The sequence below is a fragment of the Myotis yumanensis genome, unplaced genomic scaffold (assembly GCF_028538775.1).
Source record: "Myotis yumanensis isolate MYYU_CA2020_CCGP unplaced genomic scaffold, mMyoYum1.0.hap1 SCAF_8, whole genome shotgun sequence".
Taxonomy (NCBI): domain Eukaryota; kingdom Metazoa; phylum Chordata; class Mammalia; order Chiroptera; family Vespertilionidae; genus Myotis; species Myotis yumanensis.
The window spans coordinates 93,510,829-93,535,220 of record NW_027223759.1 but is presented as its reverse complement, the minus strand read 5'-3'; the positions used below and the strand labels follow the sequence as shown (position 1 = coordinate 93,535,220).

Sequence of the window (24,392 nt, the reverse complement as noted above, 5' to 3'; positions counted from 1 at the left end):
CCCCCCACCAAACCCTCAACACCGCCAAGGTGAGGAGGGGAGTGGCCGAGCCGCTCTCCTGGGCTCAGGGTGGGTGTTTGGGCGTGGGGAGGTGGAGTGTTGCAGAGTGGCAGAAGGGAGCGGGCGTCCCCGTGGACTTCAGGGCCCTGCCTTGGCCACGGGGCGGAGCTTGGGCAAGGAAAATACAAACATAAAAAAGCCCTGTCTCCGCACACCCCCCCCCCCTCCCCGACCTGGTGCTCCGCCACCCCTCTCCGCACACCAGCCGCCCCAGCCCGGACCAGATCTCTTCTTGCAGAGCCATCAGCTGTCTCTGGCCCGCCCAGCCCATCTCCTGAGCTTCGAAAAGATGCAGGAGGGCGCCTTCCTTTGGGGGTGCGATTGCCTGAAATGCGGAAGGGTAGGACGAAGCCCCCCCGCCCACCCCCCAGCTCTCCCCCCCCCCCCGCCCCCCGGGGGATGGCACAAAGCGAGAGGAGGGCGGCCTGGGCCTTTGGTGGGGACCGCGGGGTTCCCTTAGCAGTTTGGGGAGCTACGTCCCTCCGCAGCACGGGGGCTTCGATGGGTTCCCCCGGTTGTGGGTCCCCTGTTGCCCCCGCAGAGCACAGAGCGCTTGGGGCTTGCATGGGTGCGGGGGGGGGGGGGGGGGGGAATGGAAGAGACACGCCCCTGCAACGCAGGGCTGCTGTCTGTTAGGCGCGAGACGGCACTTCCTAATTGTGGATGGCGGACGAGGCTGGGTGAGGGGAGGTGGGGGTTCAGCTCTGAGAGTAGCCCCGCGGGGGCGATGGGAGGTTCCCCCCACACCGGCAAAGGGCGGATGGGGCGGGCTCAAAAAATGGCAATCAAAAGCCTACAGCGCCCGGTATTCCCAGGCGGTCTCCCATCCAAGTACTAACCAGGCCCGACCCTGCTTAGCTTCCGAGATCAGACGAGATCGGGCGCGTTCAGGGTGGTATGGCCGTAGACGCTGGAGCCGGCCTCCGGGAGCCTCAAGAGCCCGCGGCGCCGGGCCTCCAGGCCCGCTGAGCCCTGGGCCCCCTGGCTGACCTGCTGCTCAGCTCCCCCCACCCTCTGCCCCGCCCGCCCTCTAGCCGGGACTACATCTGTCCCTGCTGAGCCACCAGCTGCCTCTCATCCACCTTCTGAGCTTCCAGGAGATGCGAGACGCGGGAGAGCGGCTCCCGGGGGCGGTGTGCGATGTCCCGGGGAGCCCGGAAGGGGGCGCCCTCCCCAACTGGGCTCCGCTAGGGATTCCATTTCACATCCCCATGGCAGCATTTTGTTGGGGAGAATCCAATGGCTAAACACGTAGCTGGGACCAAAAATATGCATGTGCCTAGGCAGGGTCCAGGGGGAGGGGAGGTGGAGGCCGCCCACCGTGTAGGCCCACAGCCAGCCCCAGGTCTGATGCGCCGTGTCCCGGGAGACCATAGGAGGGGATATGGCCTGGGTGGTCACCCCTTCGTTTCCTCCGTTTCACCCTCTTACAGGTGGAGACCTAGCGAGGTGGCCCAGGGCGGTGTGACTCTACCAGTATCACAGTGCTGAAGCCCAGGCCTGTTGGGAGTGGCAGTCCAGGCCACATCCCACCCCGTCTAGTGATCTGGCCCTCTCTGAGTTTTTGCATCCGGCGCAGGTCACACTGCCCACAGGTGGGGCGGGTTTGATGTCATATACACCGGTCCAGGCCTCTAGAAGACTGTTTCCTGTACCATCCCTCGTGTGTCGGCAGGGTCCCTGGGAAGGCCCAGGAGGACACAATGGCTTTGCCAGGACACTAAGCCAATCAGACAACGCAGGTCTCACTGGGCTCTCCTGAATGCTAGGCCCCTGGTGGCAAGAACGGGGAGCTGTGGGAGAAAGCTGAGTTGGGGAACTTGCAGTATTTCTGGGGGTGTCAGTCAAAAGCCCAGAGGGCTTTCCGGGCAAGTGTGCTTAAAGGAACACATACAGGTAATGGAACCTTGCAAACTTGATGTCACTTCCTCAGTGACAGGACAATACAGAAGCTAGAACTCTGGTCACCAGGCACCACATTCCTGAGACAGGCCCCTATCACCTCACTTGACTGGAGACCTGGGAGAGAGCAGGATGTTCTCCACTGGTCTCCAGATGTCCTTGGGCTGTGTCTTTGGAAAAGCTTACAACAAAACTGTTTCACTCATGCAGACAGTGGCTCTAGTCTCCCTTCTGACGCCTGCTGTCCTTGAGCAGTGTGTAGCCTCAGGTAACTTAGGACTGCCTAGCGTTGGCCAATGCCAGGGAGGCCACAACTGGAAGCACTTGAGGGCATCATATCAGTCCTTGCCACTGTGTGTGCGTGCGTGCGTGCGTGCGTGCGTGTCTGTGTGTGTGCGTATGGGTGTGTGTGTGTGTGTGTGTGTGTGTGTGTGTGCTGGAGCGAAAGAAGCTGCAGGAGGGGTGGTTTGCTGGGTCTCTCAAGTGCCTACCTCAGGTCATGGGGGCCACAAGAGGAAGTGAATGCTGGGGACCAAGCTCCCGTACCCTCTGGAAATCCTAGGGGTTGAGGGCTCATTTGATTCCTTCATGGCTAGAAGTCTATTCAGACAACCCTGTGCACCTGATCAGGGAAAATGACTTTATGGTGGGTTTTCCTACTGTGGTGAGACCCGGGCAATTTTCCAATGGCCCGGACACCAGGCGTTGCCTTATCAGAGCTCCACCCAGGTGGTCATGGAGACTCAGTTGGACTAGTACAACTTCTTCCAATCCTTGTCCGGGAGCTAGAGACCAGACCACCGGCAGTCAGAGTGGGCCTAGAGTTGAGGGTGGGTACAGAGGGCGCTGTCCCCACGGGATTAAGATGACCAAGGAGAGCCAGATATCAGATTCCCCCGAGAGTGTTCAGCAGTTCCACCTGTATTTATCTATCTATCTTACTATCTATCTATTTATGTATTTATTGATCTATTGATCTATCTATCTATCTATCTATCTATCTATTTATCTATTCATTTCTCATAATCCTCGGCCAGGATATCTCTCCCTTGACTTTTAGGGAGACTGGAAAAAACCGGGAGAGGCAGAGAGGAACATGGATGTGAGGGAGACACCTGGATTGGTTGCCTCTGGCAGGCGCCCCCGAGGGGGCAGGGTTCCAGCCCGCAAGGGAGGTAAGTGCCCTTGACCCCAGTGGAACCGGAGACCCTTCCATCCACAGGCCTGCGCTCTGTCCACTGAGCCAAGCCCGCGGGAGCCTCTTCCATTAGCGTCACAGACACATCCCTCCCATCCCGGGTGCCCTCTGTCAGGCGGGAGATCCCTTTCCCTGATTAGAGGGTGGAGGTCGTGGTGGCCGGGGGTGGGGGATCCTAGAGTAGGCCCAGGGGTCCCCCCACCAAACCCTCAACACCGCCAAGGTGAGGAGGGGAGTGGCCGAGCCGCTCTCCTGGGCTCAGGGTGGGTGTTTGGGCGTGGGGAGGTGGAGTGTTGCAGAGTGGCAGAAGGGAGCGGGCGTCCCCGTGGACTTCAGGGCCCTGCCTTGGCCACGGGGCGGAGCTTGGGCAAGGAAAATACAAACATAAAAAAGCCCTGTCTCCGCACACCCCCCCCCCTCCCCGACCTGGTGCTCCGCCACCCCTCTCCGCACACCAGCCGCCCCAGCCCGGACCAGATCTCTTCTTGCAGAGCCATCAGCTGTCTCTGGCCCGCCCAGCCCATCTCCTGAGCTTCGAAAAGATGCAGGAGGGCGCCTTCCTTTGGGGGTGCGATTGCCTGAAATGCGGAAGGGTAGGACGAAGCCCCCCCGCCCACCCCCCAGCTCTCCCCCCCCCCCCGCCCCCCGGGGGATGGCACAAAGCGAGAGGAGGGCGGCCTGGGCCTTTGGTGGGGACCGCGGGGTTCCCTTAGCAGTTTGGGGAGCTACGTCCCTCCGCAGCACGGGGGCTTCGATGGGTTCCCCCGGTTGTGGGTCCCCTGTTGCCCCCGCAGAGCACAGAGCGCTTGGGGCTTGCATGGGTGCGGGGGGGGGGGGGGGGGAATGTAAGAGACACGCCCCTGCAACGCAGGGCTGCTGTCTGTTAGGCGCGAGAAGGCACTTCCTAATTTTGGATGGCGGACGAGGCTGGGCGAGGGGAGGTGGGGGTTCAGCTCTGAGAGTAGCCCCGCGGGGGCGATGGGAGGTTCCCCCCACACCGGCAAAGGGCGGATGGGGCGGGCTCAAAAAATGGCAATCAAAAGCCTACAGCACCCGGTATCCCCAGGCGGTCTCCCATCCAAGTACTAACCAGGCCCGACCCTGCTTAGCTTCCGAGATCAGACGAGATCGGGCGCGTTCAGGGTGGTATGGCCGTAGACGCTGGAGCCGGCCTCCGGGAGCCTCAAGAGCCCGCGGCGCCGGGCCTCCAGGCCCGCTGAGCCCTGGGCCCCCTGGCTGACCTGCTGCTCAGCTCCCCCCACCCTCTGCCCCGCCCGCCCTCTAGCCGGGACTACATCTGTCCCTGCTGAGCCACCAGCTGCCTCTCATCCACCTTCTGAGCTTCCAGGAGATGCCAGAGGCGGGAGAGCGGCTCCCGGGGGCGGTGTGCGATGTCCCGGGGAGCCCGGAAGGGGGCGCCCTCCCCAACTGGGCTCCGCTAGGGATTCCATTTCACATCCCCATGGCAGCATTTTGTTGGGGAGAATCCAATGGCTAAACACGTAGCTGGGACCAAAAATATGCATGTGCCTAGGCAGGGTCCAGGGGGAGGGGAGGTGGAGGCCGCCCACCGTGTAGGCCCACAGCCAGCCCCAGGTCTGATGCGCCGTGTCCCGGGAGACCATAGGAGGGGATATGGCCTGGGTGGTCACCCCTTCGTTTCCTCCGTTTCACCCTCTTACAGGTGGAGACCTAGCGAGGTGGCCCAGGGCGGTGTGACTCTACCAGTATCACAGTGCTGAAGCCCAGGCCTGTTGGGAGTGGCAGTCCAGGCCACATCCCACCCCGTCTAGTGATCTGGCCCTCTCTGAGTTTTTGCATCCGGCGCAGGTCACACTGCCCACAGGTGGGGCGGGTTTGACGTCATATACACCGGTCCAGGCCTCTAGAAGACTGTTTCCTGTACCATCCCTCGTGTGTCGGCAGGGTCCCTGGGAAGGCCCAGGAGGACACAATGGCTTTGCCAGGACACTAAGCCAATCAGACAACGCAGGTCTCACTGGGCTCTCCTGAATGCTAGGCCCCTGGTGGCAAGAACGGGGAGCTGTGGGAGAAAGCTGAGTTGGGGAACTTGCAGTATTTCTGGGGGTGTCAGTCAAAAGCCCAGAGGGCTTTCCGGGCAAGTGTGCTTAAAGGAACACATACAGGTAATGGAACCTTGCAAACTTGATGTCACTTCCTCAGTGACAGGACAATACAGAAGCTAGAACTCTGGTCACCAGGCACCACATTCCTGAGACAGGCCCCTATCACCTCACTTGACTGGAGACCTGGGAGAGAGCAGGATGTTCTCCACTGGTCTCCAGATGTCCTTGGGCTGTGTCTTTGGAAAAGCTTACAACAAAACTGTTTCACTCATGCAGACAGTGGCTCTAGTCTCCCTTCTGACGCCTGCTGTCCTTGAGCAGTGTGTAGCCTCAGGTAACTTAGGACTGCCTAGCGTTGGCCAATGCCAGGGAGGCCACAACTGGAAGCACTTGAGGGCATCATATCAGTCCTTGCCACTGTGTGTGCGTGCGTGCGTGCGTGCGTGCGTGTCTGTGTGTGTGCGTATGGGTGTGTGTGTGTGTGTGTGTGTGTGTGTGTGTGTGTGCTGGAGCGAAAGAAGCTGCAGGAGGGGTGGTTTGCTGGGTCTCTCAAGTGCCTACCTCAGGTCATGGGGGCCACAAGAGGAAGTGAATGCTGGGGACCAAGCTCCCGTACCCTCTGGAAATCCTAGGGGTTGAGGGCTCATTTGATTCCTTCATGGCTAGAAGTCTATTCAGACAACCCTGTGCACCTGATCAGGGAAAATGACTTTATGGTGGGTTTTCCTACTGTGGTGAGACCCGGGCAATTTTCCAATGGCCCGGACACCAGGCGTTGCCTTATCAGAGCTCCACCCAGGTGGTCATGGAGACTCAGTTGGACTAGTACAACTTCTTCCAATCCTTGTCCGGGAGCTAGAGACCAGACCACCGGCAGTCAGAGTGGGCCTAGAGTTGAGGGTGGGTACAGAGGGCGCTGTCCCCACGGGATTAAGATGACCAAGGAGAGCCAGATATCAGATTCCCCCGAGAGTGTTCAGCAGTTCCACCTGTATTTATCTATCTATCTATCTATCTATCATCTATCTATTTATGTATTTATTGATCTATTGATCTATCTATCTATCTATCTATCTATCTATTTATCTATTCATTTCTCATAATCCTCGGCCAGGATATCTCTCCCTTGACTTTTAGGGAGACTGGAAAAAACCGGGAGAGGCAGAGAGAAACATGGATGTGAGGGAGACACCTGGATTGGTTGCCTCTGGCAGGCGCCCCCGAGGGGGCAGGGTTCCAGCCCGCAAGGGAGGTAAGTGCCCTTGACCCCAGTGGAACCGGAGACCCTTCCATCCACAGGCCTGCGCTCTGTCCACTGAGCCAAGCCCGCGGGAGCCTCTTCCATTAGCGTCACAGACACATCCCTCCCATCCCGGGTGCCCTCTGTCAGGCGGGAGATCCCTTTCCCTGATTAGAGGGTGGAGGTCGTGGTGGCCGGGGGTGGGGGATCCTAGAGTAGGCCCAGGGGTCCCCCCACCAAACCCTCAACACCGCCAAGGTGAGGAGGGGAGTGGCCGAGCCGCTCTCCTGGGCTCAGGGTGGGTGTTTGGGCGTGGGGAGGTGGAGTGTTGCAGAGTGGCAGGAAGGGAGCGGGCGTCCCCGTGGACCTCAGGGCCCTGCCTTGGCCACGGGGCGGAGCTTGGGCAAGGAAAATACAAACATAAAAAAGCTCTGTCCCCGCACCCCCCCCCCCCCCCCCACTCCCCGACCTGGTGCTCCGCCACCCCTCTCCGCACACCAGCCGCCCCAGCCCGGACCAGATCTCTTCTTGCAGAGCCATCAGCTGTCTCTGGCCCGCCCAGCCCATCTCCTGAGCTTCGAAAAGATGCAGGAGGGCGCCTTCCTTTGGGGGTGCGATTGCCTGAAATGCGGAAGGGTAGGACGAAGCCCCCCCGCCCACCCCCCAGCTCTCCCCCCCCCCGCCCCCCGGGGGATGGCACAAAGCGAGAGGCGGGCGGCCTGGGCCTTTGGTGGGGACCGCGGGGTTCCCTTAGCAGTTTGGGGAGCTACGTCCCTCCGCAGCACCGGGGCTTCGATGGGTTCCCCCGGTTGTGGGTCCCCTGTTGCCCCCGCAGAGCACAGAGCGCTTGGGGCTTGCATGGGTGCGGGGGGGGGGGGGGGGGGGAATGGAAGAGACACGCCCCTGCAACGCAGGGCTGCTGTCTGTTAGGCGCGAGACGGCACTTCCTAATTTTGGACGGCGGACGAGGCTGGGCGAGGGGAGGTGGGGGTTCAGCTCTGAGAGTAGCCCCGCGGGGGCGATGGGAGGTTCCCCCCACACCGGCAAAGGGCGGATGGGGCGGGCTCAAAAAATGGCAATCAAAAGCCTACAGCACCCAGTATTCCCAGGCGGTCTCCCATCCAAGTACTAACCAGGCCCGACCCTGCTTAGCTTCCGAGATCAGACGAGATCGGGCGCGTTCAGGGTGGTATGGCCGTAGACGCTGGAGCTGGCCTCCGGGAGCCTCAAGAGCCCGCGGCGCCGGGCCTCCAGGCCCGCTGAGCCCTGGGCCCCCTGGCTGACCTGCTGCTCAGCTCCCCCCACCCTCTGCCCCGCCCGCCCTCTAGCCGGGACTACATCTGTCCCTGCTGAGCCACCAGCTGCCTCTCATCCACCTTCTGAGCTTCCAGGAGATGCGAGACGCGGGAGAGCGGCTCCGGGGGGCGGTGTGCGATGTCCCGGGGAGCCCGGAAGGGGGCGCCCTCCCCAACTGGGCTCCGCTAGGGATTCCATTTCACATCCCCATGGCAGCATTTTGTTGGGGAGAATCCAATGGCTAAACACGTAGCTGGGACCAAAAATATGCATGTGCCTAGGCAGGGTCCAGGGGGAGGGGAGGTGGAGGCCGCCCACCGTGTAGGACCACAGCCAGCCCCAGGTCTGATGCGCCGTGTCCCGGGAGACCATAGGAGGGGATATGGCCTGGGTGGTCACCCCTTCGTTTCCTCCGTTTCACCCTCTTACAGGTGGAGACCTAGCGAGGTGGCCCAGGGCGGTGTGACTCTACCAGTATCACAGTGCTGAAGCCCAGGCCTGTTGGGAGTGGCAGTCCAGGCCACATCCCACCCCGTCTAGTGATCTGGCCCTCTCTGAGTTTTTGCATCCGGCGCAGGTCACACTGCCCACAGGTGGGGCGGGTTTGATGTCATATACACCGGTCCAGGTCTCTAGAAGACTGTTTCCTGTACCATCCCTCGTGTGTCGGCAGGGTCCCTGGGAAGGCCCAGGAGGACACAATGGCTTTGCCAGGACACTAAGCCAATCAGACAACGCAGGTCTCACTGGGCTCTCCTGAATGCTAGGCCCCTGGTGGCAAGAACGGGGAGCTGTGGGAGAAAGCTGAGTTGGGGAACTTGCAGTATTTCTGGGGGTGTCAGTCAAAAGCCCAGAGGGCTTTCCGGGCAAGTGTGCTTAAAGGAACACATACAGGTAATGGAACCTTGCAAACTTGATGTCACTTCCTCAGTGACAGGACAATACAGAAGCTAGAACTCTGGTCACCAGGCACCACATTCCTGAGACAGGCCCCTATCACCTCACTTGACTGGAGACCTGGGAGAGAGCAGGATGTTCTCCACTGGTCTCCAGATGTCCTTGGGCTGTGTCTTTGGAAAAGCTTACAACAAAACTGTTTCACTCATGCAGACAGTGGCTCTAGTCTCCCTTCTGACGCCTGCTGTCCTTGAGCAGTGTGTAGCCTCAGGTAACTTAGGACTGCCTAGCGTTGGCCAATGCCAGGGAGGCCACAACTGGAAGCACTTGAGGGCATCATATCAGTCCTTGCCACTGTGTGTGCGTGCGTGCGTGCGTGCGTGCGTGCGTGTCTGTGTGTGTGCGTATGGGTGTGTGTGTGTGTGTGTGTGTGTGTGTGTGTGTGTGCTGGAGCGAAAGAAGCTGCAGGAGGGGTGGTTTGCTGGGTCTCTCAAGTGCCTACCTCAGGTCATGGGGGCCACAAGAGGAAGTGAATGCTGGGGACCAAGCTCCCGTACCCTCTGGAAATCCTAGGGGTTGAGGGCTCATTTGATTCCTTCATGGCTAGAAGTCTATTCAGACAACCCTGTGCACCTGATCAGGGAAAATGACTTTATGGTGGGTTTTCCTACTGTGGTGAGACCCGGGCAATTTTCCAATGGCCCGGACACCAGGCGTTGCCTTATCAGAGCTCCACCCAGGTGGTCATGGAGACTCAGTTGGACTAGTACAACTTCTTCCAATCCTTGTCCGGGAGCTAGAGACCAGACCACCGGCAGTCAGAGTGGGCCTAGAGTTGAGGGTGGGTACAGAGGGCGCTGTCCCCACGGGATTAAGATGACCAAGGAGAGCCAGATATCAGATTCCCCCGAGAGTGTTCAGCAGTTCCACCTGTATTTATCTATCTATCTATCTATCTATCTATCTATCTATCTATTTATGTATTTATTGATCTATTGATCTATCTATCTATCTATCTATCTATCTATTTATCTATTCATTTCTCATAATCCTCGGCCAGGATATCTCTCCCTTGACTTTTAGGGAGACTGGAAAAAACCGGGAGAGGCAGAGAGAAACATGGATGTGAGGGAGACACCTGGATTGGTTGCCTCTGGCAGGCGCCCCCGAGGGGGCAGGGTTCCAGCCCGCAAGGGAGGTAAGTGCCCTTGACCCCAGTGGAACCGGAGACCCTTCCATCCACAGGCCTGCGCTCTGTCCACTGAGCCAAGCCCGCGGGAGCCTCTTCCATTAGCGTCACAGACACATCCCTCCCATCCCGGGTGCCCTCTGTCAGGCGGGAGATCCCTTTCCCTGATTAGAGGGTGGAGGTCGTGGTGGCCGGGGGTGGGGGATCCTAGAGTAGGCCCAGGGGTCCCCCCACCAAACCCTCAACACCGCCAAGGTGAGGAGGGGAGTGGCCGAGCCGCTCTCCTGGGCTCAGGGTGGGTGTTTGGGCGTGGGGAGGTGGAGTGTTGCAGAGTGGCAGGAAGGGAGCGGGCGTCCCCGTGGACCTCAGGGCCCTGCCTTGGCCACGGGGCGGAGCTTGGGCAAGGAAAATACAAACATAAAAAAGCCCTGTCCCCGCACCCCCCCCCCCCACTCCCCGACCTGGTGCTCCGCCACCCCTCTCCGCACACCAGCCGCCCCAGCCCGGACCAGATCTCTTCTTGCAGAGCCATCAGCTGTCTCTGGCCCGCCCAGCCCATCTCCTGAGCTTCGAAAAGATGCAGGAGGGCGCCTTCCTTTGGGGGTGCGATTGCCTGAAATGCGGAAGGGTAGGACGAAGCCCCCCCGCCCACCCCCCAGCTCTCCCCCCCCCCCCCCGCCCCCCGGGGGATGGCACAAAGCGAGAGGCGGGCGGCCTGGGCCTTTGGTGGGGACCGCGGGGTTCCCTTAGCAGTTTGGGGAGCTACGTCCCTCCGCAGCACCGGGGCTTCGATGGGTTCCCCCGGTTGTGGGTCCCCTGTTGCCCCCGCAGAGCACAGAGCGCTTGGGGCTTGCATGGGTGCGGGGGGGGGGGGGGGGGGAATGGAAGAGACACGCCCCTGCAACGCAGGGCTGCTGTCTGTTAGGCGCGAGACGGCACTTCCTAATTTTGGACGGCGGACGAGGCTGGGCGAGGGGAGGTGGGGGTTCAGCTCTGAGAGTAGCCCCGCGGGGGCGATGGGAGGTTCCTCCCACACCGGCAAAGGGCGGATGGGGCGGGCTCAAAAAATGGCAATCAAAAGCCTACAGCACCCGGTATTCCCAGGCGGTCTCCCATCCAAGTACTAACCAGGCCCGACCCTGCTTAGCTTCCGAGATCAGACGAGATCGGGCGCGTTCAGGGTGGTATGGCCGTAGACGCTGGAGCTGGCCTCCGGGAGCCTCAAGAGCCCGCGGCGCCGGGCCTCCAGGCCCGCTGAGCCCTGGGCCCCCTGGCTGACCTGCTGCTCAGCTCCCCCCACCCTCTGCCCCGCCCGCCCTCTAGCCGGGACTACATCTGTCCCTGCTGAGCCACCAGCTGCCTCTCATCCACCTTCTGAGCTTCCAGGAGATGCGAGACGCGGGAGAGCGGCTCCGGGGGGCGGTGTGCGATGTCCCGGGGAGCCCGGAAGGGGGCGCCCTCCCCAACTGGGCTCCGCTAGGGATTCCATTTCACATCCCCATGGCAGCATTTTGTTGGGGAGAATCCAATGGCTAAACACGTAGCTGGGACCAAAAATATGCATGTGCCTAGGCAGGGTCCAGGGGGAGGGGAGGTGGAGGCCGCCCACCGTGTAGGCCCACAGCCAGCCCCAGGTCTGATGCGCCGTGTCCCGGGAGACCATAGGAGGGGATATGGCCTGGGTGGTCACCCCTTCGTTTCCTCCGTTTCACCCTCTTACAGGTGGAGACCTAGCGAGGTGGCCCAGGGCGGTGTGACTCTACCAGTATCACAGTGCTGAAGCCCAGGCCTGTTGGGAGTGGCAGTCCAGGCCACATCCCACCCCGTCTAGTGATCTGGCCCTCTCTGAGTTTTTGCATCCGGCGCAGGTCACACTGCCCACAGGTGGGGCGGGTTTGACGTCATATACACCGGTCCAGGCCTCTAGAAGACTGTTTCCTGTACCATCCCTCGTGTGTCGGCAGGGTCCCTGGGAAGGCCCAGGAGGACACAATGGCTTTGCCAGGACACTAAGCCAATCAGACAACGCAGGTCTCACTGGGCTCTCCTGAATGCTAGGCCCCTGGTGGCAAGAACGGGGAGCTGTGGGAGAAAGCTGAGTTGGGGAACTTGCAGTATTTCTGGGGGTGTCAGTCAAAAGCCCAGAGGGCTTTCCGGGCAAGTGTGCTTAAAGGAACACATACAGGTAATGGAACCTTGCAAACTTGATGTCACTTCCTCAGTGACAGGACAATACAGAAGCTAGAACTCTGGTCACCAGGCACCACATTCCTGAGACAGGCCCCTATCACCTCACTTGACTGGAGACCTGGGAGAGAGCAGGATGTTCTCCACTGGTCTCCAGATGTCCTTGGGCTGTGTCTTTGGAAAAGCTTACAACAAAACTGTTTCACTCATGCAGACAGTGGCTCTAGTCTCCCTTCTGACGCCTGCTGTCCTTGAGCAGTGTGTAGCCTCAGGTAACTTAGGACTGCCTAGCGTTGGCCAATGCCAGGGAGGCCACAACTGGAAGCACTTGAGGGCATCATATCAGTCCTTGCCACTGTGTGTGCGTGCGTGCGTGCGTGCGTGCGTGTCTGTGTGTGTGCGTATGGGTGTGTGTGTGTGTGTGTGTGTGTGTGTGTGTGTGTGCTGGAGCGAAAGAAGCTGCAGGAGGGGTGGTTTGCTGGGTCTCTCAAGTGCCTACCTCAGGTCATGGGGGCCACAAGAGGAAGTGAATGCTGGGGACCAAGCTCCCGTACCCTCTGGAAATCCTAGGGGTTGAGGGCTCATTTGATTCCTTCATGGCTAGAAGTCTATTCAGACAACCCTGTGCACCTGATCAGGGAAAATGACTTTATGGTGGGTTTTCCTACTGTGGTGAGACCCGGGCAATTTTCCAATGGCCCGGACACCAGGCGTTGCCTTATCAGAGCTCCACCCAGGTGGTCATGGAGACTCAGTTGGACTAGTACAACTTCTTCCAATCCTTGTCCGGGAGCTAGAGACCAGACCACCGGCAGTCAGAGTGGGCCTAGAGTTGAGGGTGGGTACAGAGGGCGCTGTCCCCACGGGATTAAGATGACCAAGGAGAGCCAGATATCAGATTCCCCCGAGAGTGTTCAGCAGTTCCACCTGTATTTATCTATCTATCTATCTATCTATCATCTATCTATTTATGTATTTATTGATCTATTGATCTATCTATCTATCTATCTATCTATCTATTTATCTATTCATTTCTCATAATCCTCGGCCAGGATATCTCTCCCTTGACTTTTAGGGAGACTGGAAAAAACCGGGAGAGGCAGAGAGAAACATGGATGTGAGGGAGACACCTGGATTGGTTGCCTCTGGCAGGCGCCCCCGAGGGGGCAGGGTTCCAGCCCGCAAGGGAGGTAAGTGCCCTTGACCCCAGTGGAACCGGAGACCCTTCCATCCACAGGCCTGCGCTCTGTCCACTGAGCCAAGCCCGCGGGAGCCTCTTCCATTAGCGTCACAGACACATCCCTCCCATCCCGGGTGCCCTCTGTCAGGCGGGAGATCCCTTTCCCTGATTAGAGGGTGGAGGTCGTGGTGGCCGGGGGTGGGGGATCCTAGAGTAGGCCCAGGGGTCCCCCCACCAAACCCTCAACACCGCCAAGGTGAGGAGGGGAGTGGCCGAGCCGCTCTCCTGGGCTCAGGGTGGGTGTTTGGGCGTGGGGAGGTGGAGTGTTGCAGAGTGGCAGGAAGGGAGCGGGCGTCCCCGTGGACCTCAGGGCCCTGCCTTGGCCACGGGGCGGAGCTTGGGCAAGGAAAATACAAACATAAAAAAGCCCTGTCTCCGCACACCCCCCCCCCCTCCCCGACCTGGTGCTCCGCCACCCCTCTCCGCACACCAGCCGCCCCAGCCCGGACCAGATCTCTTCTTGCAGAGCCATCAGCTGTCTCTGGCCCGCCCAGCCCATCTCCTGAGCTTCGAAAAGATGCAGGAGGGCGCCTTCCTTTGGGGGTGCGATTGCCTGAAATGCGGAAGGGTAGGACGAAGCCCCCCCGCCCACCCCCCAGCTCTCCCCCCCCCCCCCCGCCCCCCGGGGGATGGCACAAAGCGAGAGGCGGGCGGCCTGGGCCTTTGGTGGGGACCGCGGGGTTCCCTTAGCAGTTTGGGGAGCTACGTCCCTCCGCAGCACCGGGGCTTCGATGGGTTCCCCCGGTTGTGGGTCCCCTGTTGCCCCCGCAGAGCACAGAGCGCTTGGGGCTTGCATGGGTGCGGGGGGGGGGGGGGGGGGGGGGAAAGGAAGAGACACGCCCCTGCAACGCAGGGCTGCTGTCTGTTAGGCGCGAGACGGCACTTCCTAATTTTGGACGGCGGACGAGGCTGGGCGAGGGGAGGTGGGGGTTCAGCTCTGAGAGTAGCCCCGCGGGGGCGATGGGAGGTTCCCCCCACACCGGCAAAGGGCGGATGGGGCGGGCTCAAAAAATGGCAATCAAAAGCCTACAGCACCCGGTATTCCCAGGCGGTCTCCCATCCAAGTACTAACCAGGCCCGACCCTGCTTAGCTTCCGAGATCAGACGAGATCGGGCGCGTTCAGGGTGGTATGGCCGTAGACGCTGGAGCCGGCCTCCGGGAGCCTCAAGAGCCCGCGGCGCCGGGCCTCCAGGCCCGCTGAGCCCTGGGCCCCCTGGCTGACCTGCTGCTCAGCTCCCCCCACCCTCTGCCCCGCCCGCCCTCTAGCCGGGACTACATCTGTCCCTGCTGAGCCACCAGCTGCCTCTCATCCACCTTCTGAGCTTCCAGGAGATGCGAGACGCGGGAGAGCGGCTCCGGGGGGCGGTGTGCGATGTCCCGGGGAGCCCGGAAGGGGGCGCCCTCCCCAACTGGGCTCCGCTAGGGATTCCATTTCACATCCCCATGGCAGCATTTTGTTGGGGAGAATCCAATGGCTAAACACGTAGCTGGGACCAAAAATATGCATGTGCCTAGGCAGGGTCCAGGGGGAGGGGAGGTGGAGGCCGCCCACCGTGTAGGCCCACAGCCAGCCCCAGGTCTGATGCGCCGTGTCCCGGGAGACCATAGGAGGGGATATGGCCTGGGTGGTCACCCCTTCGTTTCCTCCGTTTCACCCTCTTACAGGTGGAGACCTAGCGAGGTGGCCCAGGGCGGTGTGACTCTACCAGTATCACAGTGCTGAAGCCCAGGCCTGTTGGGAGTGGCAGTCCAGGCCACATCCCACCCCGTCTAGTGATCTGGCCCTCTCTGAGTTTTTGCATCCGGCGCAGGTCACACTGCCCACAGGTGGGGCGGGTTTGATGTCATATACACCGGTCCAGGTCTCTAGAAGACTGTTTCCTGTACCATCCCTCGTGTGTCGGCAGGGTCCCTGGGAAGGCCCAGGAGGACACAATGGCTTTGCCAGGACACTAAGCCAATCAGACAACGCAGGTCTCACTGGGCTCTCCTGAATGCTAGGCCCCTGGTGGCAAGAACGGGGAGCTGTGGGAGAAAGCTGAGTTGGGGAACTTGCAGTATTTCTGGGGGTGTCAGTCAAAAGCCCAGAGGGCTTTCCGGGCAAGTGTGCTTAAAGGAACACATACAGGTAATGGAACCTTGCAAACTTGATGTCACTTCCTCAGTGACAGGACAATACAGAAGCTAGAACTCTGGTCACCAGGCACCACATTCCTGAGACAGGCCCCTATCACCTCACTTGACTGGAGACCTGGGAGAGAGCAGGATGTTCTCCACTGGTCTCCAGATGTCCTTGGGCTGTGTCTTTGGAAAAGCTTACAACAAAACTGTTTCACTCATGCAGACAGTGGCTCTAGTCTCCCTTCTGACGCCTGCTGTCCTTGAGCAGTGTGTAGCCTCAGGTAACTTAGGACTGCCTAGCGTTGGCCAATGCCAGGGAGGCCACAACTGGAAGCACTTGAGGGCATCATATCAGTCCTTGCCACTGTGTGTGCGTGCGTGCGTGCGTGCGTGCGTGCGTGTCTGTGTGTGTGCGTATGGGTGTGTGTGTGTGTGTGTGTGTGTGTGTGTGTGTGTGTGTGCTGGAGCGAAAGAAGCTGCAGGAGGGGTGGTTTGCTGGGTCTCTCAAGTGCCTACCTCAGGTCATGGGGGCCACAAGAGGAAGTGAATGCTGGGGACCAAGCTCCCGTACCCTCTGGAAATCCTAGGGGTTGAGGGCTCATTTGATTCCTTCATGGCTAGAAGTCTATTCAGACAACCCTGTGCACCTGATCAGGGAAAATGACTTTATGGTGGGTTTTCCTACTGTGGTGAGACCCGGGCAATTTTCCAATGGCCCGGACACCAGGCGTTGCCTTATCAGAGCTCCACCCAGGTGGTCATGGAGACTCAGTTGGACTAGTACAACTTCTTCCAATCCTTGTCCGGGAGCTAGAGACCAGACCACCGGCAGTCAGAGTGGGCCTAGAGTTGAGGGTGGGTACAGAGGGCGCTGTCCCCACGGGATTAAGATGACCAAGGAGAGCCAGATATCAGATTCCCCCGAGAGTGTTCAGCAGTTCCACCTGTATTTATCTATCTATCTATCTATCTATCTATCTATCTATCTATCTATCTATCTATTTATGTATTTATTGATCTATTGATCTATCTATCTATCTATCTATCTATTTATCTATTCATTTCTCATAATCCTCGGCCAGGATATCTCTCCCTTGACTTTTAGGGAGACTGGAAAAAACCGGGAGAGGCAGAGAGAAACATGGATGTGAGGGAGACACCTGGATTGGTTGCCTCTGGCAGGCGCCCCCGAGGGGGCAGGGTTCCAGCCCGCAAGGGAGGTAAGTGCCCTTGACCCCAGTGGAACCGGAGACCCTTCCATCCACAGGCCTGCGCTCTGTCCACTGAGCCAAGCCCGCGGGAGCCTCTTCCATTAGCGTCACAGACACATCCCTCCCATCCCGGGTGCCCTCTGTCAGGCGGGAGATCCCTTTCCCTGATTAGAGGGTGGAGGTCGTGGTGGCCGGGGGTGGGGGATCCTAGAGTAGGCCCAGGGGTCCCCCCACCAAACCCTCAACACCGCCAAGGTGAGGAGGGGAGTGGCCGAGCCGCTCTCCTGGGCTCAGGGTGGGTGTTTGGGCGTGGGGAGGTGGAGTGTTGCAGAGTGGCAGGAAGGGAGCGGGCGTCCCCGTGGACCTCAGGGCCCTGCCTTGGCCACGGGGCGGAGCTTGGGCAAGGAAAATACAAACATAAAAAAGCCCTGTCCCCGCACCCCCCCCCCCCCCCCCCACTCCCCGACCTGGTGCTCCGCCACCCCTCTCCGCACACCAGCCGCCCCAGCCCGGACCAGATCTCTTCTTGCAGAGCCATCAGCTGTCTCTGGCCCGCCCAGCCCATCTCCTGAGCTTCGAAAAGATGCAGGAGGGCGCCTTCCTTTGGGGGTGCGATTGCCTGAAATGCGGAAGGGTAGGACGAAGCCCCCCCGCCCACCCCCCAGCTCTCCCCCCCCCCCCCCGCCCCCCGGGGGATGGCACAAAGCGAGAGGCGGGCGGCCTGGGCCTTTGGTGGGGACCGCGGGGTTCCCTTAGCAGTTTGGGGAGCTACGTCCCTCCGCAGCACCGGGGCTTCGATGGGTTCCCCCGGTTGTGGGTCCCCTGTTGCCCCCGCAGAGCACAGAGCGCTTGGGGCTTGCATGGGTGCGGGGGGGGGGGGGGGGGGGGGGGAAAGGAAGAGACACGCCCCTGCAACGCAGGGCTGCTGTCTGTTAGGCGCGAGACGGCACTTCCTAATTTTGGACGGCGGACGAGGCTGGGCGAGGGGAGGTGGGGGTTCAGCTCTGAGAGTAGCCCCGCGGGGGCGATGGGAGGTTCCCCCCACACCGGCAAAGGGCGGATGGGGCGGGCTCAAAAAATGGCAATCAAAAGCCTACAGCACCCGGTATTCCCAGGCGGTCTCCCATCCAAGTACTAACCAGGCCCGACCCTGCTTAGCTTCCGAGATCAGACGAGATCGGGCGCGTTCAGGGTGGTATGGCCGTAGACGCTGGAGCCGGCCTCCGGGAGCCTCAAGAGCCCGCGGCGCCGGGCCTCCAGGCCCGCTGAGCCCTGGGCCCCCTGGCTGACCTGCTGCTCAGCTCCCCCCACCCTCTGCCCCGCCCGCCCTCTAGCCGGGACTACATCTGTCCCTGCTGAGCCACCAGCTGCCTCTCATCCACCTTCTGAGCTTCCAGGAGATGCGAGACGCGGGAGAGCGGCTCCGGGGGGCGGTGTGCGATGTCCCGGGGAGCCCGGAAGGGGGCGCCCTCCCCAACTGGGCTCCGCTAGGGATTCCATTTCACATCCCCATGGCAGCATTTTGTTGGGGAGAATCCAATGGCTAAACACGTAGCTGGGACCAAAAATATGCATGTGCCTAGGCAGGGTCCAGGGGGAGGGGAGGTGGAGGCCGCCCACCGTGTAGGCCCACAGCCAGCCCCAGGTCTGATGCGCCGTGTCCCGGGAGACCATAGGAGGGGATATGGCCTGGGTGGTCACCCCTTCGTTTCCTCCGTTTCACCCTCTTACAGGTGGAGACCTAGCGAGGTGGCCCAGGGCGGTGTGACTCTACCAGTATCACAGTGCTGAAGCCCAGGCCTGTTGGGAGTGGCAGTCCAGGCCACATCCCACCCCGTCTAGTGATCTGGCCCTCTCTGAGTTTTTGCATCCGGCGCAGGTCACACTGCCCACAGGTGGGGCGGGTTTGATGTCATATACACCGGTCCAGGTCTCTAGAAGACTGTTTCCTGTACCATCCCTCGTGTGTCGGCAGGGTCCCTGGGAAGGCCCAGGAGGACACAATGGCTTTGCCAGGACACTAAGCCAATCAGACAACGCAGGTCTCACTGGGCTCTCCTGAATGCTAGGCCCCTGGTGGCAAGAACGGGGAGCTGTGGGAGAAAGCTGAGTTGGGGAACTTGCAGTATTTCTGGGGGTGTCAGTCAAAAGCCCAGAGGGCTTTCCGGGCAAGTGTGCTTAAAGGAACACATACAGGTAATGGAACCTTGCAAACTTGATGTCACTTCCTCAGTGACAGGACAATACAGAAGCTAGAACTCTGGTCACCAGGCACCACATTCCTGAGACAGGCCCCTATCACCTCACTTGACTGGAGACCTGGGAGAGAGCAGGATGTTCTCCACTGGTCTCCAGATGTCCTTGGGCTGTGTCTTTGGAAAAGCTTACAACAAAACTGTTTCACTCATGCAGACAGTGGCTCTAGTCTCCCTTCTGACGCCTGCTGTCCTTGAGCAGTGTGTAGCCTCAGGTAACTTAGGACTGCCTAGCGTTGGCCAATGCCAGGGAGGCCACAACTGGAAGCACTTGAGGGCATCATATCAGTCCTTGCCACTGTGTGTGCGTGCGTGCGTGCGTGCGTGCGTGCGTGTCTGTGTGTGTGCGTATGGGTGTGTGTGTGTGTGTGTGTGTGTGTGTGTGTGTGTGTGTGCTGGAGCGAAAGAAGCTGCAGGAGGGGTGGTTTGCTGGGTCTCTCAAGTGCCTACCTCAGGTCATGGGGGCCACAAGAGGAAGTGAATGCTGGGGACCAAGCTCCCGTACCCTCTGGAAATCCTAGGGGTTGAGGGCTCATTTGATTCCTTCATGGCTAGAAGTCTATTCAGACAACCCTGTGCACCTGATCAGGGAAAATGACTTTATGGTGGGTTTTCCTACTGTGGTGAGACCCGGGCAATTTTCCAATGGCCCGGACACCAGGCGTTGCCTTATCAGAGCTCCACCCAGGTGGTCATGGAGACTCAGTTGGACTAGTACAACTTCTTCCAATCCTTGTCCGGGAGCTAGAGACCAGACCACCGGCAGTCAGAGTGGGCCTAGAGTTGAGGGTGGGTACAGAGGGCGCTGTCCCCACGGGATTAAGATGACCAAGGAGAGCCAGATATCAGATTCCCCCGAGAGTGTTCAGCAGTTCCACCTGTATTTATCTATCTATCTATCTATCTATCTATCTATCTATCTATCTATTTATGTATTTATTGATCTATTGATCTATCTATCTATCTATCTATCTATCTATTTATCTATTCATTTCTCATAATCCTCGGCCAGGATATCTCTCCCTTGACTTTTAGGGAGACTGGAAAAAACCGGGAGAGGCAGAGAGAAACATGGATGTGAGGGAGACACCTGGATTGGTTGCCTCTGGCAGGCGCCCCCGAGGGGGCAGGGTTCCAGCCCGCAAGGGAGGTAAGTGCCCTTGACCCCAGTGGAACCGGAGACCCTTCCATCCACAGGCCTGCGCTCTGTCCACTGAGCCAAGCCCGCGGGAGCCTCTTCCATTAGCGTCACAGACACATCCCTCCCATCCCGGGTGCCCTCTGTCAGGCGGGAGATCCCTTTCCCTGATTAGAGGGTGGAGGTCGTGGTGGCCGGGGGTGGGGGATCCTAGAGTAGGCCCAGGGGTCCCCCCACCAAACCCTCAACACCGCCAAGGTGAGGAGGGGAGTGGCCGAGCCGCTCTCCTGGGCTCAGGGTGGGTGTTTGGGCGTGGGGAGGTGGAGTGTTGCAGAGTGGCAGGAAGGGAGCGGGCGTCCCCGTGGACCTCAGGGCCCTGCCTTGGCCACGGGGCGGAGCTTGGGCAAGGAAAATACAAACATAAAAAAGCCCTGTCCCCGCACCCCCCCCCCCCCCCCCACTCCCCGACCTGGTGCTCCGCCACCCCTCTCCGCACACCAGCCGCCCCAGCCCGGACCAGATCTCTTCTTGCAGAGCCATCAGCTGTCTCTGGCCCGCCCAGCCCATCTCCTGAGCTTCGAAAAGATGCAGGAGGGCGCCTTCCTTTGGGGGTGCGATTGCCTGAAATGCGGAAGGGTAGGACGAAGCCCCCCCGCCCACCCCCCAGCTCTCCCCCCCCCCCCCCGCCCCCCGGGGGATGGCACAAAGCGAGAGGCGGGCGGCCTGGGCCTTTGGTGGGGACCGCGGGGTTCCCTTAGCAGTTTGGGGAGCTACGTCCCTCCGCAGCACCGGGGCTTCGATGGGTTCCCCCGGTTGTGGGTCCCCTGTTGCCCCCGCAGAGCACAGAGCGCTTGGGGCTTGCATGGGTGCGGGGGGGGGGGGGGGGGGGGGGAAAGGAAGAGACACGCCCCTGCAACGCAGGGCTGCTGTCTGTTAGGCGCGAGACGGCACTTCCTAATTTTGGACGGCGGACGAGGCTGGGCGAGGGGAGGTGGGGGTTCAGCTCTGAGAGTAGCCCCGCGGGGGCGATGGGAGGTTCCCCCCACACCGGCAAAGGGCGGATGGGGCGGGCTCAAAAAATGGCAATCAAAAGCCTACAGCACCCGGTATTCCCAGGCGGTCTCCCATCCAAGTACTAACCAGGCCCGACCCTGCTTAGCTTCCGAGATCAGACGAGATCGGGCGCGTTCAGGGTGGTATGGCCGTAGACGCTGGAGCCGGCCTCCGGGAGCCTCAAGAGCCCGCGGCGCCGGGCCTCCAGGCCCGCTGAGCCCTGGGCCCCCTGGCTGACCTGCTGCTCAGCTCCCCCCACCCTCTGCCCCGCCCGCCCTCTAGCCGGGACTACATCTGTCCCTGCTGAGCCACCAGCTGCCTCTCATCCACCTTCTGAGCTTCCAGGAGATGCGAGACGCGGGAGAGCGGCTCCGGGGGGCGGTGTGCGATGTCCCGGGGAGCCCGGAAGGGGGCGCCCTCCCCAACTGGGCTCCGCTAGGGATTCCATTTCACATCCCCATGGCAGCATTTTGTTGGGGAGAATCCAATGGCTAAACACGTAGCTGGGACCAAAAATATGCATGTGCCTAGGCAGGGTCCAGGGGGAGGGGAGGTGGAGGCCGCCCACCGTGTAGGCCCACAGCCAGCCCCAGGTCTGATGCGCCGTGTCCCGGGAGACCATAGGAGGGGATATGGCCTGGGTGGTCACCCCTTCGTTTCCTCCGTTTCACCCTCTTACAGGTGGAGACCTAGCGAGGTGGCCCAGGGCGGTGTGACTCTACCAGTATCACAGTGCTGAAGCCCAGGCCTGTTGGGAGTGGCAGTCCAGGCCACATCCCACCCCGTCTAGTGATCTGGCCCTCTCTGAGTTTTTGCATCCGGCGCAGGTCACACTGCCCACAGGTGGGGCGGGTTTGATGTCATATACACCGGTCCAGGTCTCTAGAAGACTGTTTCCTGTACCATCCCTCGTGTGTCGGCAGGGTCCCTGGGAAGGCCCAGGAGGACACAATGGCTTTGCCAGGACACTAAGCCAATCAGACAACGCAGGTCTCACTGGGCTCTCCTGAATGCTAGGCCCCTGGTGGCAAGAACGGGGAGCTGTGGGAGAAAGCTGAGTTGGGGAACTTGCAGTATTTCTGGGGGTGTCAGTCAAAAGCCCAGAGGGCTTTCCGGGCAAGTGTGCTTAAAGGAACACATACAGGTAATGGAACCTTGCAAACTTGATGTCACTTCCTCAGTGACAGGACAATACAGAAGCTAGAACTCTGGTCACCAGGCACCACATTCCTGAGACAGGCCCCTATCACCTCACTTGACTGGAGACCTGGGAGAGAGCAGGATGTTCTCCACTGGTCTCCAGATGTCCTTGGGCTGTGTCTTTGGAAAAGCTTACAACAAAACTGTTTCACTCATGCAGACAGTGGCTCTAGTCTCCCTTCTGACGCCTGCTGTCCTTGAGCAGTGTGTAGCCTCAGGTAACTTAGGACTGCCTAGCGTTGGCCAATGCCAGGGAGGCCACAACTGGAAGCACTTGAGGGCATCATATCAGTCCTTGCCACTGTGTGTGCGTGCGTGCGTGCGTGCGTGCGTGCGTGTCTGTGTGTGTGCGTATGGGTGTGTGTGTGTGTGTGTGTGTGTGTGTGCTGGAGCGAAAGAAGCTGCAGGAGGGGTGGTTTGCTGGGTCTCTCAAGTGCCTACCTCAGGTCATGGGGGCCACAAGAGGAAGTGAATGCTGGGGACCAAGCTCCCGTACCCTCTGGAAATCCTAGGGGTTGAGGGCTCATTTGATTCCTTCATGGCTAGAAGTCTATTCAGACAACCCTGTGCACCTGATCAGGGAAAATGACTTTATGGTGGGTTTTCCTACTGTGGTGAGACCCGGGCAATTTTCCAATGGCCCGGACACCAGGCGTTGCCTTATCAGAGCTCCACCCAGGTGGTCATGGAGACTCAGTTGGACTAGTACAACTTCTTCCAATCCTTGTCCGGGAGCTAGAGACCAGACCACCGGCAGTCAGAGTGGGCCTAGAGTTGAGGGTGGGTACAGAGGGCGCTGTCCCCACGGGATTAAGATGACCAAGGAGAGCCAGATATCAGATTCCCCCGAGAGTGTTCAGCAGTTCCACCTGTATTTATCTATCTATCTATCTATCTATCTATCTATCTATTTATGTATTTATTGATCTATTGATCTATCTATCTATCTATCTATCTATCTATTTATCTATTCATTTCTCATAATCCTCGGCCAGGATATCTCTCCCTTGACTTTTAGGGAGACTGGAAAAAACCGGGAGAGGCAGAGAGAAACATGGATGTGAGGGAGACACCTGGATTGGTTGCCTCTGGCAGGCGCCCCCGAGGGGGCAGGGTTCCAGCCCGCAAGGGAGGTAAGTGCCCTTGACCCCAGTGGAACCGGAGACCCTTCCATCCACAGGCCTGCGCTCTGTCCACTGAGCCAAGCCCGCGGGAGCCTCTTCCATTAGCGTCACAGACACATCCCTCCCATCCCGGGTGCCCTCTGTCAGGCGGGAGATCCCTTTCCCTGATTAGAGGGTGGAGGTCGTGGTGGCCGGGGGTGGGGGATCCTAGAGTAGGCCCAGGGGTCCCCCCACCAAACCCTCAACACCGCCAAGGTGAGGAGGGGAGTGGCCGAGCCGCTCTCCTGGGCTCAGGGTGGGTGTTTGGGCGTGGGGAGGTGGAGTGTTGCAGAGTGGCAGGAAGGGAGCGGGCGTCCCCGTGGACCTCAGGGCCCTGCCTTGGCCACGGGGCGGAGCTTGGGCAAGGAAAATACAAACATAAAAAAGCCCTGTCCCCGCACCCCCCCCCCCCCCCCCCCCACTCCCCGACCTGGTGCTCCGCCACCCCTCTCCGCACACCAGCCGCCCCAGCCCGGACCAGATCTCTTCTTGCAGAGCCATCAGCTGTCTCTGGCCCGCCCAGCCCATCTCCTGAGCTTCGAAAAGATGCAGGAGGGCGCCTTCCTTTGGGGGTGCGATTGCCTGAAATGCGGAAGGGTAGGACGAAGCCCCCCCGCCCACCCCCCAGCTCTCCCCCCCCCCCCGCCCACCCCCCAGCTCTCCCCCCCCCCCCCGCCCCCCGGGGGATGGCACAAAGCGAGAGGCGGGCGGCCTGGGCCTTTGGTGGGGACCGCGGGGTTCCCTTAGCAGTTTGGGGAGCTACGTCCCTCCGCAGCACCGGGGCTTCGATGGGTTCCCCCGGTTGTGGGTCCCCTGTTGCCCCCGCAGAGCACAGAGCGCTTGGGGCTTGCATGGGTGCGGGGGGGGGGGGGGGGGAATGGAAGAGACACGCCCCTGCAACGCAGGGCTGCTGTCTGTTAGGCGCGAGACGGCACTTCCTAATTTTGGACGGCG

The 24,392-nt window shown here is 60.3% G+C and overlaps 7 non-coding genes across 7 annotated transcripts; all 7 read right to left on the bottom strand.

Moving 5' to 3' along the window:
* Positions 1-850: 850 nt before the first annotated feature.
* On the bottom strand, positions 851-969 carry LOC139015926 (5S ribosomal RNA). The gene has a single exon (XR_011472573.1). It is a non-coding gene; the product is annotated as a 5S ribosomal RNA (ribosomal RNA).
* A 3,232-nt stretch (positions 970-4,201) lies between these two features.
* LOC139015928 (5S ribosomal RNA) lies at positions 4,202-4,320 on the bottom strand. Its single transcript, XR_011472575.1, has one exon. It is a non-coding gene; the product is annotated as a 5S ribosomal RNA (ribosomal RNA).
* A 3,251-nt stretch (positions 4,321-7,571) lies between these two features.
* On the bottom strand, positions 7,572-7,690 carry LOC139015927 (5S ribosomal RNA). Its single transcript, XR_011472574.1, has one exon. It is a non-coding gene; the product is annotated as a 5S ribosomal RNA (ribosomal RNA).
* A 3,258-nt stretch (positions 7,691-10,948) lies between these two features.
* LOC139015922 (5S ribosomal RNA) lies at positions 10,949-11,067 on the bottom strand. The gene has a single exon (XR_011472569.1). It is a non-coding gene; the product is annotated as a 5S ribosomal RNA (ribosomal RNA).
* Positions 11,068-14,319: 3,252 nt separating this feature from the next.
* Positions 14,320-14,438, bottom strand: LOC139015921 (5S ribosomal RNA). Its single transcript, XR_011472568.1, has one exon. It is a non-coding gene; the product is annotated as a 5S ribosomal RNA (ribosomal RNA).
* Positions 14,439-17,719: 3,281 nt separating this feature from the next.
* Positions 17,720-17,838, bottom strand: LOC139015919 (5S ribosomal RNA). The gene has a single exon (XR_011472566.1). It is a non-coding gene; the product is annotated as a 5S ribosomal RNA (ribosomal RNA).
* Positions 17,839-21,113: 3,275 nt separating this feature from the next.
* On the bottom strand, positions 21,114-21,232 carry LOC139015918 (5S ribosomal RNA). Its single transcript, XR_011472565.1, has one exon. It is a non-coding gene; the product is annotated as a 5S ribosomal RNA (ribosomal RNA).
* Between the last annotated feature and the right edge of the window lie 3,160 nt (positions 21,233-24,392).